The sequence below is a fragment of the Ambystoma mexicanum genome, chromosome 2p, assembly GCF_040938575.1.
Source record: "Ambystoma mexicanum isolate Mex_15411 chromosome 2p, UKY_AmexF1_1, whole genome shotgun sequence".
NCBI classification, from domain to species: domain Eukaryota; kingdom Metazoa; phylum Chordata; class Amphibia; order Caudata; family Ambystomatidae; genus Ambystoma; species Ambystoma mexicanum.
In genome coordinates this window covers 745434709-745449258 of record NC_090923.1, presented here as the reverse complement: position 1 = coordinate 745449258, position 14550 = coordinate 745434709, and the positions used below count along the sequence as shown (strand labels likewise).

General features: G+C 45.7%; 1 long non-coding RNA gene across 1 annotated transcript in view; it reads left to right on the top strand.

Moving 5' to 3' along the window:
* LOC138566746 (uncharacterized) overlaps positions 1-13654 on the top strand; it is a 49941-nt gene extending 36287 nt beyond the window's left edge. Inside the window, exons 3-5 of the long non-coding RNA XR_011302008.1 lie at positions 5787-5871; positions 5960-6077; positions 10517-13654. This is a non-coding gene — a long non-coding RNA (uncharacterized lncRNA). The remainder of the gene's footprint in view (positions 1-5786; positions 5872-5959; positions 6078-10516) is intronic.
* The last annotated feature ends 896 nt before the right edge of the window (positions 13655-14550 follow it).

Genomic DNA, 14550 nt, shown 5'->3' with positions numbered 1-14550 from the left:
CCAGCTTTCAGTAGAAACAGACTGGCCAGAAGAGAATAAATCATTTTTCTTTTATAAAGGCCTATTGGATGAACTCAAGAACACGCTGGCTACCGTACCTGTGGTGCCCACGGTCTTTGGTAAACTGCTAGATCTGGTTCTACAGATCGATGCCCGTAGGGCAGAAAGAAAGGGTGAGTGCAAAACTATACTGCATGTGGTTCCTACCTATGAAGCAAGTGTCCCCCCTTTCTGCTCCTGAGCCTATGAAAGTAGAAGCTGTTTGTGTTCCCTTGACCTCTGCTCAAAGGGAGCACCGCCAAGCACATAATCTATACTTTTACTGTGGCCGAGCGGAGCATTTACTCAAGGACTCCCCTAAGAGACCGAATTCAAACTCGGGAGTTTACACCTTAGATTACCCTTATCCATCTGAGGCCATGGGATATTCTGTGGTCTGGCCCCTCCTTTTTCTAGCAAGGGGAATTGTGAAATCCCAAAATGGCAGTAATTTCCATTCGTCTGCCTGTTTATAGCTGGGACAATGGTTCCTGATCGCTTTCTTCCTGGTAATGACCTCAGCCTGCTCACATATGGTGACGATTCCCCCCTCTCTCTAAGAGGTCGCCTTTTAGATTATTCTGGCCGCGCTATAGGCTCTGGCATCCTTTCTTTAGGCAGGGCCAAATCCGACCACCTCACTTCCTTGTCTGTCTGAAAACATCCCTCAGGACCACATGCACCATCACCTTCCTCCCCAGAGAAGGTTTCCTGTCTTCGTCTGACATATCTTGTCCCCAACTAGTATGGCTGTCCTCCTTCTCGTCCCTATTTAGTGTTTGGCTGTCCAAAGACAAGGCTCTATGCTCGAGGCTGAACAAGCCCCCTCTTTGCCTTGTTACTGGGCACTTTCAGATCGATTAGTTTTTTCCTTTATTTCTCGATTCACTTTTTGTCCTCATCTCCTAATAAGCCTTCTAGATTCTGTCTCTGATACTTCCTATCCCAAAATTATCCGATTTACTCTAGAGGGTCCTGGTATCGGTTTTTGCGTTGGTTGGGAGGACCTCCTCTATGTCCCCCCATAATACTGCTGAACTAGGTTCCATTAGCTCTTTCTCAATGAGATCAATGTTGCGTGCCCTTTGCCTTCTCCTTCGTTCTATTTCCTCATCAAACAATAACAGCAAAGTAATAAATGCTGGTTGAATTTGAATGAATACATGTGTTTTTTGCTCTTGATTTATTAAAGCCAAATTTGTACACAGAAGTAACTCTAAGTGTGCCAAATATGACAAAACATTGTAATGTTTATATGAATGAAATATAAACTGTTTACTTTTGACGAGAGGATGCCCCACCGCCCCTTGTGTTTCTATTTTGAAAGCCCATAGTCCTGCCGCCTCTAGGGCTGTCCCTCCTATTACCAAGTTTGAGATATAGCACTTGCTATAAAAGGGACCACTAAAGAGTGGCATCCAGTAATCACACTGAAAGCCTCTTTTATGGGCTCATCTACATATACACCAGTACAATCCTTGCGAAGTACTGTACCCTTTTTTGTATGTTCTCTCACACTGCTCTCTCTACTATCCACCACTAAGTTGGAACAAATTCTTACTTTCTCAGAAGATCAAATCAACAATGTTATACAGGGTCCTACCCTCTTTAATTTGGTTGGTGCACAACAACACATACCCTCCACAGCCACGGGAGATGATTTGCTCAACCTGAAGAAAAAGTGCTTCCGTTACGGAAGCGCATTGACACTTCCCGAGGGAGTACCTCAGAGTTAATCTAGTTCCCATGGGACTAATCATCAGGAATGAACCTGCACTCTTTTTGGATGATAACGAGTATATGCTGCGCTTCAGTAAAATCTCCACTAAATGCAGCAGAGATCTAATGGTGCTCACAATTACTACTGCTCAAAGAAGGATACACTCTAAAATACAAGAAGATCTTAAAACGGAAGAAGAAGAAGTTTTGAATGACGAGAGCCTGACTAATGCACGGGATAAACTGAAAGAGATTGATAAAGCATTGGATGATTTCATGTCAATTACACTAAATAAAAAAACATAAAAAATTGGCAAAGGACATAAGAAACTTCTAAATTGAACAGTTTACCCGTACCTCTCGGCTGAATATAAAGATAATAAAGAAAAGGAGAGAGCAGGAAACCTGACAAGCACGAGCAGAAACAGACGCAAGTGGGTCTCTTTCACAGATACATCCAGCTCAGACTCATCTGCCGACAAACAAACCCAAGCGCATGGAAGGCATGCACAGCAAGGACAATACCAACCTCCACCCCCGGTTCCTTTTTTAGGCCAACGGGGCCCCAGAGAAGGATACTGGGCCCCGCTCCACCGCCACAGGCAATTCCATTTTTCCAGTACCCACAATGGAGATGACCAAGCAGGAGACAGCACAGCAACTGGAGATATTCAAGGAGATCCCAATCTTGAATCTATCCGCATACAACTATCTAAAGATGAAACATCAGTCCTAGCAAAGGGACTATCATTTGTACCAACTAATCCGACTGATTGTTTCAAACTGGATTTGGAACTCTATAATTTTTTCAGAAACCTCAGAAGAAAAGTAGAAGAAGTCATCGCACAACCACCAGATATTGGCCTCCGAGTCAAGTCAACCTCCAATCCAAGAGAAAATTAGGTACCTGCAGCCATTATTACGTTCGAGAAGTATGTCAAACAGGGGATTAAAAAACAACAAGAAAGCCCCCAGAATAAAAGACATAACATGACAACAGGAGAACGCAACGCCCTTAAAAACTTAACAGAGAATAAACATCTGGTGATAAAAGCAGCAGATAAGGGAGGAGGTATTGTGATCCAAAATGCCAAACAGTACAAAGATATGGTGATGAGCCTACTGAACATGGAAGGCAACTATAAGAAATTTAAAAAACACTCCTCCGCTGAGATCAAAAATAAAATCCAGGAGTCAACAAGATTTGCATTAGAATACATCTGGATAACAGATAAAGAGGAAACCTTTCTGAGGACTTCAGACGAATGAACTCCAGCATTCCATGCCCTCCCAAAACTCCACGAATACAACCAGACCCCTCAGGAAGACCTATTTTATCAGGGTGTGGGTCCATTTTGGAACCGATCTGTAAATTTATCGACTACTTCTTAAAACCGCTCAGCCAACAAACACTGACACACAATGGCTACGATAACTACATTTGAACAGAAAGCATTTAACAAAGGAAACAAGCTCCTGGTCACTATGGATATAGTGAGTCTCTATACAAGCATACCACAAGATGCAGCAGTCGAATGCATCAGACAGTACTTAACACACCATATGACGCAGAAGAGAGTACCCACAAATTTCATCGTGGAACACCTCAGACTAACATTAACAAACAACTTCTTTTTGTGAGGATACCTTCTATATTCAAACCAGCGGCACCGCAATGGGGGCAGCTTTTGCACCAAGCATGGCGATAATTTTCATGGCTGAATATGAACAAAATCAAATCCTCAACACTTCCAACCCCTTTGACGATAAAATATGCCTATGGCATCGATATATTGATGATATCATCCTGATTTGGAAGGGAGACAGGGCAACTCTGGATAATTTACTTGACTGGATTAACAGACAAACACAGGAAATTAAATTTACAATGGCAAACAGCAATACAGAGATCAACTTCCTGGACTTCGCCATCAAGCCACTGAATGGTTTCCTTATGTGCACGCTATTCACCAAAGAAACAGACAGAAATACCATCTTACACTACAGAAGTAACCATCCTAAAAATCTGCGGGATAATCTCCCATACGGACAGTTTTTACGGGTCCATACAAACTGTACGGAAATTGATCAATACCGTAAGCATGCCTCAACCCCACAAGAGAAACTACTCAACTGAGGGTACCCCAAGAAACTCCTTAGTCACACAAAAAAGAGGGCCAGATACACACCACGTGAATCCTTACTCACGCCCAAATCTCCTAACACTGTAAATGAAGACATCCTTACCTCTGTATCAACCTTTGGACCCACAACAACTAAATTGAAAGGACTAATTAAAAATGTCGGCCCCTTGTCCAACGTAGCCTACCTGACGAGAAATTACCTAGAATGGCTCTAAAATGTTCAAAGAACCTCAAGGACGTGCTCACCAACGCCAGAACGAACAAAAAGAATACTAGGTCCACCATCTGGAACATGAGAGAGATTAGGGGACACCACCCCTGCGGCACATGCACTTGTTGCAGGTTCACCAAAAAGATGACCTTATTCCTGATTGATGACAGAGAATGGCATTTTCGGCACTTTTCTAACTACTAACTGTAAAACGCCTAATGTCATTTACGTCATAGAGTGCCCCTGTGGCTTAAGATAAGTGGGTCAAACTAAAAGACAGATCCACAAAAGAATAGGGGAGCACAGATCGCGCATTAGGTGCAGAACCCACACTACCCGCCTGGTATCACACTTTGTGGAGTTTCAACATGGCCTGGATGCCTTATTCTGGTGGGTGGTGGATACAGTTCCCAATACTTCAAATACCACCAGTGCATTAAACCACAAGGATGCCTGGTGGATATTTAAGCTAAATTCCATAACTAATGTACTCAACGAGGCAGACCCAAGAGGGCCCTATTGTTAAAATGCATCCAGTGTGCCCAGCCACCTGTTGATCAGTACTTAATTGGTCCTTCAAGTTCCACAGTCCTACATACCACCAACTTCCACCCCTTGACATATTACTGCAGACTATTGCAGGCAGGGATACATATTTGTGCCCCATAACTGCAGGCACATCTTCCCTCGAGGGATTCCTGTCTTTGCACCTTGAGATATGCACCAGGGCACACCCTGTCCAGCACACTCTACTCTCAGTCTACTGGCTAATCATAGCACATAGACACTTTGTGTGTTTGTTTGTTTATTATGTGTACAGCGCGCCACACCCTGGGGTATCTGGGCGCTTTTCAAGACAACTTAGTATACATACATACATATATGTGCATAGGCGATTAATACAGGTTACCGTGTAAGAATGGATAAGAGGCATAAATCGGACAGATGACAATCAGCAATTGGCAGTAGTTAGCATAGACTAAATGTGCAAAGTATACATGTGACAGAGCGTCAACAGCAACAGTAGTTAACGCAAGCTAGAGGTGTACATATATACATTTGTTAAGGGAAGGCAGTGCATAATGATAAAGGCCAGTGGAAACTAAGTGATGGAGTTAAGCAATACATGCAATGTCCTTAGTAAGGAGCCGATTTTTGGTGTTAGCTCCATCTAAACAGAACGTAGATACACACAGTCAAGTGGGTAAAGGGAGCCCACGCTACCCACGGAGGACCATTGCCTTTTTCCTTGTGGTTACATGCCAGCGCGCATAGTATTTTGCATGAGTGAGGGTTGCTCATATATTTTTTCTAATACTTACGGCCGACCGTCTAACATTTTGATCGAGGCGCTGTATCAGTTGTATTCCCCTACGTCCGCATCACCAATGTCATAACAACGAGACGCTTGCTCATTGCGGATGCGCGAAGCATGAACACTAAACGTGGCCACGCGTGCGCCCTTCATATTAACGGCACAGATCAGCGTCTCGAGCCAGCGCCACTCCATTGCCCCACCGAGCCATTATCCCTCACCATTGTATCAACAGGCTCTACTGTTCACCCTGTCACGAGAAGAGCCTGTGATAACACACCTCTGCCTCAACATATCTGTAGAATGACTGCACCTTTGACAGCGACCTTAATAGCTCCTGTTCTCTCTGTTCCCCTAGGGCGCCACCTTCAATGCTTCACTCCTAAGATGTTTAGACCAGCCCGAACACTTCTACAGCACGACTGGCGCTCATACTAGAAAAGGTAATACTTCTGCTTTGCTTTTAAGACACACAGCATCCTCCCACTCCTCGCAGCACACCAACAGAGCTATCCCTATTTTTACTTACAGCCCACTTACATCAGAGTTACAATCTTTTAGGACTAAGCCCTGAATTGAGAAGAAAACAGTTGATGGAGGACTTCCTTGCCTCCAGCACAGAGAGAGTGACCAGAGAATAACATTTAAGGTCAGTTCCCGATTGGCCTGTACTTTTAGATTTAATTTCTAGGTGTAATAGATTAGATAGTTTATGTCATATATCGAATTTCTAGCAAATTCACACCAATCATCTCTAATTGAGGCTTTTGTATATGTCCCTCCTATAGGGAGACCTATTCCAGTTCCCAGAAGAAGGCCATTCAACCTAAATGCCGAAACGTCTTGGCACTCTGCACTTTCTGTGCACATGATGTCCCCTGAATACAAACTATTGATTGAGATTTAGAGGTAGACCTACCATTAGGTCATCCTTTTGCCCGGCGCTGCAATTGTATTATTTGTTACAGATTGCTTAAATGTGACAACCATTAAATAGTGTGTGATTAGTAAACACTCACAAGTCACTGGAGATGAAGGTGAAACACAAATATCACTATACTATTTGTTTACGTAGAAATTCGATAGATCTCTCTTTAAAAAATGTATGGAAAGAATGAAATGCATAAATAATTTCGAAAAAAGTGAAACAATAACAGCAAAGTAGTAAATGCTGGTCGAATTTGAATGAATAAATGTGTTTTTTGCTCTTGATTTATTAAAGCCAAATTTTACACAACTCTAAGTGTGCCAAATATGACAAAACATTATAATGTTTATATGAATGACATAAAACTGTTTACTTTTGACGACAGGACGCCTCCCCTTGTGTTTCTCTTCAGTGTGGAGAGTAAACTGGGAGCTGGCCAGCTTTTCCAAGAGTTTGCCCAGGAAAGGGGTGATGGAGATTGGGCGATAGTTCGCCAGGCAGGTAGGATCGGCAGACGGCTTCTTGAGGAGGGGGTGCACAAGGGAGTGCTTAAGGGAAAAGGGGAAAGTTCCTGTGGCAAAAGAGTGATTAAAGAAATTGACCAAGGCTAGAGCAATGGTGTCCATATGGTCCTTGATGGTTCTGGAGGAGCAGGCGAGCACCTGTTCGTACGACACTTTCATAGATCGGACTTGTGTAGAAACCTTGTCAGGAGTTGTCAGAGAGAAAGAGGAGAAAGGAGGAGGAGAGGGAGAGCTGGCCAAAGGGAGGCTGAGGGGCGGAGAGGTAGAGGAAGAGGAGATAGAGGACAGGATGTGCTGAGTTTTAGCCGAGAGGTGAGAGGCCAGAGCCATACAGAGGTCCTGAAAGGGCACAGGAGAGGTAGAGACTGCATCAGGATTGGCCAGTTCCTTGCAGATTTTAAAGAGTTCGGCCATGTTGTTAGAAGCTGCAGAGACGCATGCTTTAACATGTGCTCTCTTCTTGGATAGGACAGAGTCTGTATTGCCTTTGGAGCAGGCCGCAGGCCAGTTCGTCAGAGGATGCGCCCGAAGCCCTCCACTTCCCCTCAGCTACCCTGCACTTGCGTTTCAGGAAGGTAAGGCCGGAATCATACCAAGCGTTGCACTTGGAGGTAGGCTTCAGCCAGATTTCTGATGACAGGGGCAAGGATGTCCAGAGTGTTGGAAATACAAAGATGCAAATTAGAAAGGGCTGTGTCAGGGTGTGAGTCAGCCGAAGGAGTAGGGGGAGCAGAGAAAGTAGAGGCAAAGGCTTCCACTGACACACGCTTCATTCGCTGAATGACCGAGAAGGTAAGTGGCAATGCTGGGGCCGGGGGGTGCTCTGCTTGTAGGATAGAGAGTTTCAGATAAGAGGAGGATAGAAAGTGGTCAGTCCAAGAGTGAGGAGTGGTGAGAGGGTTAGAGAGGGGGGGTGTCTGAGGTGATGAGAATTTCCAAAGAATGGAAAGAGAGAGAGTGTTGCAGAGTTTGCGGACAATCACAGAGGAGGGATCAGAAGTATCCAGGTGGATGTTGAGCTCTCCAAGGAGGAGAAGTTGGGAAGTAGAGGCAAGGAGAGAAGAGGAGAGGCCGGCCCATTCAGAGAGGAAGAGGGCGACCTGGCTAGGTGGCCTGTAGATGGTAGCCAGCGTTAGAGAGGGGCATGGAAATAGGCCTGCATAGGGATGACAGAGCCCAGGACCATGACGGAAAGATCAGGGCTACTCCACCACCAGGACGGTTGGTTCTGGGTTCGGAGAGGATCTTGTAGCCCACAAGAAGGAGAGTGTCAAAACTTGTGACGGAACTGGCCGTAAACCATGTCTCGGCGAGAGCAAGGATATGTACGTTGAGTTCTCTGAGGAGGTACAGATGTCAGAGGAGTGTTTGAAAGCAGAACATGAGTTAAGAGTAGCAACGTTGAAAGACTTCCGTGGAGGGGTACATGCTTGAGTTACACCCTGCGGAGGTGGTAGAGGGGCCCGAGGGTGGGAAGAGGAGGAAGATGAGGGTGCCAGAGAGGTGGCGGAAGGAGTAGCAGGAGAAGGGAGGAAGTTGATAACACGTGGGAAATGGCTATAAAAAATGAGGAGATTGGCCTGAGTGCCCTGAACCTAGATGGTGCAGTTCAGATAAACATTAATGATGATCTTGGAGGTGTGGAAGGGGGTCAAGAAGACCTCCCACCTAGTGCCACAATTAGGCTATAGGTCATATGTTCGAAAACAAAAGGCTTGAATGCCTTTTTTCGACAGTAAAAGGACCGAAAAAAAGGATCACATTTTTATTTTATTTTTTATGGGGGGTTCCCCCCACGGCCCCTGTTTTCCTTTCATAAAAAAGTTTTTTATCCATGCTAAACTAAAAAAAAAATATAAATAAATAAATACAAAATGTGATCCTTTTTTTCGGTCCTTTTACTGTCGATCAACAGGTCATTCGATCCTTTTGTTTCGAAGATTTCACCGGACACTCCACCATTAATGAGAGAGGAGGAGAAAGGAGAGAGACCATATGAAGGCTCCATAGGTCTGGAGAGGGGATGGCAAAGAGAATGTCAGTGAGAGTCTGTCTGGAGGAAGCACTGGTGTAGTTATCAGCGATAGGGAGGCCTGGGTTGGAGACCAAGATGTCCCTCTTGAACTTCTTCCTTCCAGACTTAGTGAGAGGGATAGGGTAAGAGATAGAGTAGCAGTTAGAGAAGATGAGACACACAGAGAGCACCATAGGGGGTGCGAAGGAGGTAGGTGGAGGAGAAGGGGGTGAGAGAAGAGAGAGAGACATACACAGCCCTATGGCACACAACTCAGAATGTGCAGGGGGAGGAAAAGGAGGGGTACCGGGGTCACTACAAAGGAAGACGCAGGAGGGCAACAAGTAACTCACAGCAATGAACGGCACACCATCCGGGGCGGATCTACGTGGGAGCCTACAGATAACCAGCAACAATGACACAGATACCGGAATACGAAAACACCAGATTCAATTTTCCTAGAAAGGGAAAAAAAGGCTAGGTTTATGAGCACAGCACAGTACAACACACCCAGATTCAACTTTCCTAGAAGCGGAAAAACGCTACGTTTTTGAGCACAGCACAATACAACACACCCGGATTTGACTTTCCCAGAAAAGAGAAAAAGGCGTACAGTATATATAGTGGAGAGAAATAGCACAATCTCAGTCTGCGTGAACCATTGAAGAGTATACATGTACAGTGAATGTTGTGTTCCAGGCATAGCGCTAAGGCTTTTGACGTTACCATGGCGACATCCCCGCCCATCCGTGACCGTACGGGGGTGGGGCGTGAGGCGTACGTGCTCCGGCAACCCCGCAGGAGCCCGACGCCTCGTACCGTTGCCATGGCGACATATAAATAGTAACTGAGTCGGCACGCACCTGCGACAACGCGGCTTCGCTCGGCTCCATTCTATACAGAATACTGACGAGAGGTGAGTGCCGGTCTGGCGGGAGCTCAAACGAAATGCACACAGATGGTTCATAGGTTGACAGATGTTATTTCTCAACAGATGCCGCTTCACTTTCAGTGTGAACACAGATCACTTTAGAAGACACTTTTTAAACATAGAACGAGGTACGATTAAGACTTCGATTCTAGATTGCAAAAGCGTTATGAAGGCAATTACTGAAATACAAATGTGATTGACATGCATTTTCTTCTTTCTTCTATCTTGTGATTCAGGATGAGACCAATCAATGAATTTATTTGGCACACGTTGGTATGGCATTTTTGTATTTTGTATTTTACAATCCTAAAACGCCATGGTTATTGCGCTATATGTTTGGTTCTATTGTGAATCTGTTCTGTCAAATGCCACAGGCTTGAAATAACAGTATGATACTAAATACAAGTGTACAGCCCTGAAGATGGCTTTTACCGAAATGCATTGGCACATGTACACTTAATGGCCTTCTGCTATTATTGTTTAGCCTCACTACTCGAAATAAAACTAAAGGTTTACACAGGAATGTGGATTAAACAGTTCCTGGTACACTTATAAGATTAATTTTCATTTCTTTCATCTTTTTCATTCTTTTTCATAAGCTTCAGAAGGAACTTGATGGGCAAATATTTCAAAGAAATGAACTTACAGTTACCGGAATTATCTGAATAACAAACGTTTAAACTCTTTGCAGCGCCCGATCTCGATCTGGGAGGCGTATAAGACTGTCCTTCAGGGAGAAGCCATCTCAGCGGTTTCCGCCCACCAAAAACGACAAGTCCAAAAGATCAGAGAGGCAGAGGCACATGTCCTGGAGTGTGAGCGGCAGACCCTAGAACACAGCGACCAGGAGACAAAGGATGCCCTGACCACGGCATAAGATATCCTCAGTAACCTAGCTCTGGACAATGCATGAACAGCCCACCAGCTAGTCCGGAGTCAAATTTATGAACGTGGCGACAAAGCAAACAAGACACTGGCCTGGTTGGAGAGGCGTGAACAAAACAGGGTACATGTACGTGCCATTAAATCGCCGGATGGCACACTACTCACTGACGACTCTGACATTGTCGAAGCATTTGCCACCTACTACGAGAAGCTCTACACCCCACCCGCCGAGAGCTCACCTGCTGTACCCTCCCACTACCTCGACCGGATCGAGATCCCAAAACTCTCACAGCACCAGTCAGAACTCCTGAACGGTGCAAGAAGCATTAACACAGCTCCAGCCCGGGAAAACTCCAGGTCCCAACGGTTTCCCCACAGAAACATGGAAATACCTCGGAGGTACACTATCGGCCCATATGCACCGCATGTTCCTACATAGCAAAGAACTAGGGACGCTCCCCTCGGACCTCAGGAATGCATGCATAGTAGTCATACACAAACCAGGGAAAACTCCAGAGGAATGTGCCTCCTATCGTCCCATCTCACTAATCAATGGAGAAGCCAAGGTCCTCGCCAGAACACTCGCCAACAGGCTTCTGAAGGTGATAGAGACCCTTATCCATCTGGACCAATGTGGATTTATGCCCAATAAATCCACTTGCATGAATTCACGCAGAATCCAACTGGCGCTGAGCAGAGCCAAAGAAATACCGACCCCACTAGCCCTCCTGGCAGTGGACTTTGAAAAGACATTTAACTTGGTGGGGTGGGACGCTTTGTGGGCAATCATGGACCGGATGGACCTGCGGCAAACATTTATATCATGGGTCAGGCTGCTCTATGCATCCCCGGAAGCCACGGTAAGGGTGAACGGTAGGTTCTCTAAATCATTTCCCTTGGGTAGGGGTACGAGACAGGGGTGCCTGCTGTCTCCACTTCTCTTCCTCCTGGCCATCGAACCACTTGCTATTGAGCTCAGAGCTAACACCAACTGGACCCGATTCGCCTGGCCGGAGGGGGGGGGGAGAAGACCGCCTCTCGCTCTATGCGGATGACCTCCTTGTGTACCTTAGTAACCCGCGCACCTCATGCCCTATTGTGTCCCTCATCCTTAGAGAATATCAAAACTTTGCGGGCCTAAAAGTGAATGAAACCAAAACCATTTACTTCCCAATCCAGGGTGGCGAATCTGCGATTCCTGAGACCTGCCCATACCATATCTCTATCGGGGAATTTACATATCTAGGCATACGACTCAATCCGACACTTGAAGGGTTCCTTCAGCTGAACCTACAACCAGTACTAGAGCGATTTAACAAAGACACTTCCCACTGGCAATCACTCCTCCTATCGCTAATGGGCAGAGCCGCATTATTCAAAATGATGACCCTCCCCAGACTCCTTTATGTTCTCCAAAACGCCCCATTTACCATCCCCAGAGAAACCTTCGCACTTATTGATAGGAACCTCTGCACGCTACAATGGGGAGGAAAGCAATCCAGAATCGCCCTTGACAGGCTCCAGAGATCGGTCTGGGAGGGGGGTATCGGTCTCCCCTGCATACGTACGTATTACCTTGCGACACAGATCGGAGTGGTAAATGATTGGATGCATGCAGACTCCACACTACCACACATCTGTATCAAGCTAGAGACCATCACCCCGTTAACCCTGCTGCAGACTCTGTATGCCACCCACAACCACCTCCCGAAGTTACCCAAGACGATGCATCATATCCGTCGAGCTTGGCGGGAGGCACACAAACTGATTGGCTGGAAATGAAAGCCAACACTGTCCCAACCTATATGGCACAACGCACTCCTTCCAGAAGTAGTGAAAATGGACTCTTTCGGTCACTGGCACGCAAAAGGGATACACACACTGGCACATGTGATACAGGAGGGTCGCCTCCTGGACTTCGGGACCATGCAGGTGCAGTTTGATCTGGCACCCATGGACCGGTTTCGGCATGCGCAGCTGGCCCATGCCATCCACACCCAATTTCCAGACACGACAAACATACCCCCATGCTCTCCCATGGAGACCAATATCCTCCCACAATGCATCCCCTCAAAGGTCACCTCCACTCTCTATCAGGCCCTCAACTCTTTCGGGGCTACACAGCTCGACGGGCTCAAAGCAAAGTAGGAAAGGGATGTGGGTCAACTGGAGCCGGAAGACTGGGTTGATGCATTAATGTCCCCCAGGGAAATTGGGATAGAAAATAAGCTCAGACTAATACAACTGAGAATCCTTCACCGCTCTTATCACTCACGTACTGCAATGGCCAGATGGCGGGGGCTAGAAGATGGGACATGCATCAGATGCAAAACTGAGCCAGCCACCTTCTACCATATGATATGGGACTGCCCAGTGCTACAGGTCTTCTGGGAGGACTGTATTAATATGATGTCTGCTGCCCTGGCAACGCCAATCCCTAGGGATCCCAAAATGGTACTCTTAGGCATCTGGGGAGAAGTAGACCTGACAAAATATGAAAAAATGTTCCTGTCAATAGCGTTAGGGGCAGGCAAGAGACTTATCGCGGCTAAATGGGGTTCTGCAAACCTACTGTGCCTGAACCGCTGGAGTAATGAACTGGACAGATGCGCGGCTTCAGAACGCCGGATCTATAATGCATGGGGTTGCCCTAGCAAATTCGAAAAAATATGGGGCAAATGGCTTGATGCTCAGTGAAGCCCGCCGATGGATGCAGATCAACACTTCGAATAACATTATTGGCCTGCCTTGTCCTGCAACTGCCCTTGACCCTGAGGGGCCCCTCTTGCTATTGATATTGCTATGCCTCTCTCATTTGTTGTATGTCGATGATTCATGCTTATTGTTATTATGTTATGCTTTTTAAACCCAATAAACAGAGTTATAAAAAAAAAAACTCTTTGCAGCTCCTTTGGGGGCCAACTGAGAGCGCCAGTACTAATAAGGCGGAGTCATCCTATTTATTTTCTTGTGTTCCAATTGGTAACCTGCCCCCTTACCCCCTGGAAACAGGTAAGAGAGAACACAGATCTAAATGAATGCTCAAATAAATGGTAAGTTAACAAGAATATCCCTCATGTGAAGAGAATTCATGCAGAATCCTAAAACATGACAAGACAATTTTGCTATGTAGTGTGCTTTTAATGTGACCTAATCTAAACACATGTAGCGCTTTTCTGTTGGGCAAAATAATTGACATGTGCACCACTATTTACTTCTGACATCCCTGCACACTTTCCATTTCTAGGAATATTCTAGCACAACAAAAATTTAATGAAATACTCTTCTCAGCAGATAATGAAAACCTTTCCTTTGCCACTATGCAGTGAGCATGTTCCCTTTCAATTTGGAGTTCCTTGCTCACTCTCTAAAGTGTTGAATGCACCCCTCCCATTTAGAGGATTTTGGGGGTTGGCTAAAGGTATATAGATGATCAAATATTACTTTAAACGATTATTTTATTATCAGCACTTGGTGAGGTAAATTTCCCTGAGATCACCCCTGTGTCCTTTGGCTACGTGGGAATTATTTAAATTACTCAGGAAATGCTAGTGATATACCTCTGTATGCCCACCCCATTAATGTCTCCATAGTGGGGGGGGCATACTAATTCAAATGGATCCCCACCTATGGTTTATTCTGTTCTAATGAATGTACTTACTTTGAATATCTCTGGGTTCTGCACAGGTGCATCGGAAAGTCATCCTGGGTCATCTCATGGGAAGCATAGGGCCTATTTAAACTGCCTTTACTGGTCTGTTATGGATGGCCCTCCATCATCAACCCTTCTGTCTGCCTCTCCTGGTCTCTGTCATGGATGACACTCCAGCATCAACCCAA